We start from the raw sequence: 4,890 nt of genomic DNA on the forward strand, positions 1-4,890 counted from the left end.
GGAAGGCAACCTCAAGAACAGCACTTCTCATCATGCCCACATTTTATTTTCTATCCCCACCCAATATAGTAGAGAATTTACTCAAAATATACTCAAGCTCAGGTGGCTTCCAAAATATTCAAACACTGTAATATTAATACTAAAAATGGCTGACATGATTAAAAGCAGTGGTTAGTTACATACATTGAATGGTAGCCATTTAAGGGTTTCTGCTAGCACAAGGATTTCTGCTTGTGGAAAAGAACTTCCCTCTCCCTGTGCACCCCGTGCCTTCCTCAAACCTGCTCTGGAGGAACCCCCAGAAGAGGTGTAAGGGGTGCATACAGGTAGAAGAAGTTCCATTACGCTACTAGCAAAAGTACTTTCTTAGATACCGCCTATTAAGAGCCAAAATATTTATGAACTGGAACAAAACTATTTTCAAAGCCTGCCTAACAGCAGGCAAAGAGTCTAGGAGACTGTCAGACCCCCACCTGTGGTCTGGTCTTGTAATGGATCTCTCACACTGGCCCCAGCACAGGTATCTCATGATCCCACCACTAGGTGCCACCACCTGACACTCTATAATGCAATACTGCCCTGAGACTGTGCCTTAGTCTCCTCCACAGATTGCTATGTAGTGTCTGGGTGCACGTACAGGCCACAACCCCTGTGTATCTTTCTGCCTTTAAAGATTACAGCCCTGGTTTGCTTTGGATACCTGCTGCTGTTACACTATCCCTTCACCGCTGCCACCATTGATACTGTTCCCAGCTTTGGTATATGCTCTGCCCACCCTTCTGGTCTGTAATATCCCAGCCAAGGATCAAGTGTGATGTTAAACCAGAACTATTTATTTAATAACACAAGGAATAAAACAAGATTAAGTTCAGTCAACATGCATGTGGTTACATATAATAGTTTTCTCTTTATATATCTTAGTCCTAAAACCTGCCTCACTACCCGCCTAAACACAAATCCACCCCTCCAAAACCCAGAACTAACCAACAACTGTCATTCTCTCATTTATACCTTCAACCACCCAGATGCTCAGCCAATCACAACTCGGCATTCTTCAACATTCCAATGCATGTACTCCCCCCTCACTCACTCTATGTACCACATTTACCCTACAAAACCAACACTTACCATAATTACTGTATAACATTTACAGGGGCATCACAGAGACAAACAAGACTCCAGGGAGGCCATTTCACACTGTGACACACTAAAAATCTCTTCTATTCTCTCTTGTCCCCACCCACCTCTATTGCCAGAGGAGGACCGCAAACATAGGAGTGAAGGTCCCAGGCAGGTTTGTAGAGGAGGAGATTTCTGCAAAGTTGTATCATGCATTGCAACTGATGTTAGTGTTGCAGCTTCCCTGGGGCTAGCCCAAAAAGATATTTTCAGGTTTCACTGAACAAGCAAACAGTCTGTTTGACAGAGCCATAATGGGCAAGCTGCCAGCAACTTATAGGTCCCTTTGAAAGCAGCACAAGCCTTTGATGGCACCTCTGGATTGTTTTTCCACCATTCCAGGCTGCATTATTATGTTCATTTATTAAGAGGCTATAAATCAATCTCCCTGGTTACCTCTGAAGGTAAAATAATGGGTGGGGCACAAAACCAGATAAAAAGAAATTTGAACCAAGCCACTTCCTTGGAGTGTGCATTCATGCATCTGTGGTAAAACAATAAAATAGTAGGTGTATTTATAAATGAGATGGAGGTAACAAAGCCAGCTAGAGCTGGAACTCGTTCTCAGATGCAGACTGCTGGCCCTTAACATCAGTGGAGAGGTTTGTTTGGAAATAAATACTGTGAGGCAAGTGAGATTCGCCCCCTGCCCTCCCCCCAAAAAATATAAGGCTGCAATCCTATATCATTTTCTAGGAATAAGGCCCCATTTACTTACTTTTGAGTAGACATATACATAGTATTGCAAAATAATTTATTAAAATTGTGAGCTGGCTGCAGCAGTGCAAGTGAAAAGTGGACTTGGTGTATCTAGAGCGGGGTTGCCAACCCTTTTGAGCCAGCTTACAGACTGGAATAACTACTACTAGCACTCACACATGCATACGCACACATTTTCTTCCTTCCCTACTGGCAGTTAGGCTTGAAAAAGTGTTTCTGCTCCCCACCCCCAAGTCTAATTGGGAGTATGAGATATTCCTTCATTATGCAGTTTCAGAAGACCTACAGGCAGTGGGTATCCATGGGCACTGCATTGGCAGTCCATGATATAGGGGGAATAGTTGCACCATCACCGAGATCCAGCATGTTGCCATGATTAGGACTAGGGAGACCAGAGTTCAAATCCCCACTCAGTCAAAAGCCTCACTGTGTCAGTCCTGCTCACAATATAACCCATTTTGAAGGGTTACTATGAGATGGCTAAGGGAAGAATCATGTGCTCCACCCTGGGCTCCTTAAAGGAAGTGGGTAGCATAAAAATATAATAAACTTAATACACATAGGGCTAAATAGCCGATTCCATTCTACACCTTTCATGCATTTGTTGCATGCATGACTGCTGCAGGGAACCAGGTGTAACTGTGACTTCCTATTTGAAGTACTCAAGGCAGCAAAATGTTTATTGCTGCATAATGAGTGAAATAGTACTTCGCTCTGGAAAAATGTGGGTTTATAGTAACATTACCAAGCAGTTATGGGCAGGGCTGGCCAGACATATTTTGTCACACCAAGTGACTGCCCTGAACAATGCCAACTTTGTAGCCTACCATTTTGCATTATATTGCAAGGAATCATGGACTACACTTCCAGTTTGCATCCTTCCTCTTTGGTATCCTTGCCAATCTCATAATCCCAAACCACCACTTTATCTGCTTGTGTAATTTACACAAGCAGTATCTTATATAAATGCTGGGCTCTAGAAACATTCATTTGAAATTACGTATTTGCAGAGAGAGAGACTGGGGTGAAAAAGTTGTTTACAGGAGCCTTAAAAGATAATTTAAAGAGAACAGCTTACTGTTGTCCCTGAAGGAGACTGCGAGAATGCTCTTCAATATTATATTTGAATGGAGAATTTAACATTAATCTGTAAATCCTTGATAGTTCATAGATCAGTAAGGGGGTATCCTACGAGCCCAGATTCTATTCTTCTGTAAAAGCAAGCAAAGCACTGGAATTTAGGTTAGCTAACATGTTGTTATGTAACAGCAAGGCTATCACTATGACATCACTTAACAGAAGTAGCCACAGGGTTTACATATTTTGACCCAATGCAAGTACTCAGATTTAAATTTTATTTTTTATAGATGATTAAAACGTCAGTCGCCACAAAGCTAGCTTTTTTTTTTCAACCACAGGCTTAGAACCCTAAGTTTTAAACATAAGAAATCTGTCTGCTACATCCATTACCCTCACTGCCATGGCTCCATCTTGGATAACCAGAATGTGTTATTTATTAAATTTATATCCTGCCCGTTCTTCCAGTAGGAGCCCAGGGCAGCAAACAAAACACTAAAAATACTCTAAAGCATATTAAAAACGGACTTTAAAACAAAACATCTTTAAAAACTTTTTTTAAAGAAAAGCTTTAAAAGCATCTTAAAAAGCAACTCCAACACAGATGCAGACTGGGATAAGGTCTCTACTTAAAAGGCTTGTTGAAAGAGGAAGGTCTGCAGGAGGCCCTCACCTGCAGAGCATAGTGATCGACTAGGTATATAAGGGATAAGACGATCTTTCAGGTATCCTGGTCCTGCTTTATACACCAAAACAAGAATCTTGAACTAGGCCCAGTAGCTAATGGGCAGCCAGTGTAATTCTTTCAAGCAGCAGGGTGACATGCTGGCGATACCCTGCCCCACTAAGCAGTCATGCCACCCTTCTGGATCAACCTCAAGGGCAGTCCTACATAGAGCACATTACAGTAATCCAGCCTGGAGGTTACGAGCACATGGACAACAGTGGTCAGGCTATCCTAGTCCAGAAAAGGCTGCAGCTGTCTTACCAGCCGAAGCTGGTAAAAGGCACTCCTAGCCACAGAGGTCACCTGAACCTCTAGTGACAAAGATGGATCCAGGAGCATCCCGACTATGAACCTGCTCTTTCAGAGGGAGTACAATCCCATGCAAAGCAGGCAACTGATCAATTATCTAAACTCAGGAACCACCAACCCACAGCACCTCCGTATTGCTAGGATTCAGGCTCAGTTTATCGGCCCTCATCCAGCCCACCACTGAGTTCAGGCACTGGTCCGGGGCTTGCATGTTACAGAGAAATTGAGCTGGATATCATCAGCGTACTGCTCATACTTCACTCCAGATCTCCTGATGACCACTCCCAACAGCTTCATATACAACGGCTTCATAAACAACACCAGGGACAAGATGGTAGCCTGCGGCACCCCACAGCACAACTGCTAGGGGACCGAAAGGCAATCACCCAATGCTATCTTTTGAAAATGACCTTGGAGATAGGATTGGAACCACTGTAAGAGTGCCTCCAATACCCATCTCACCAAGTCGGCACAGGATACCATGGTCAATGGTATCAAAAGCCGCTGAGAGATCAAGAAAGAATAAGTGTCGAACTCCCCTTCTCCCGATAAAGGTCATCCATCAGGGCGACCAAGGCCAATTTAGTCCCATAACCAGGCCTGAACCCAGATTGGAATGGGTCAAGATAATCTGTTTCATCCAAAAGTACTTGCAATTGCTGTGCCACAGCCCTCTCAATTACCTTCCCTAAGATGTGGGCCAAAGAGTATTATTTTGTCTTATAATAAGTACAGTAATCACATTGTTTTAATGGTGTGGTACAAGTTCTATCATCTCTGGAGGCAAGTACTATCTTATAGTAGTATTCGTATTCCCTACAATAGTTGATCACGATGCAGGCAAGCTAAATCAGAACAGATTCAAAATTCAAAAGGAA

The sequence above is a fragment of the Rhineura floridana genome, chromosome 6 (genome assembly GCF_030035675.1).
Source record: "Rhineura floridana isolate rRhiFlo1 chromosome 6, rRhiFlo1.hap2, whole genome shotgun sequence".
Classification (NCBI taxonomy): domain Eukaryota; kingdom Metazoa; phylum Chordata; class Lepidosauria; order Squamata; family Rhineuridae; genus Rhineura; species Rhineura floridana.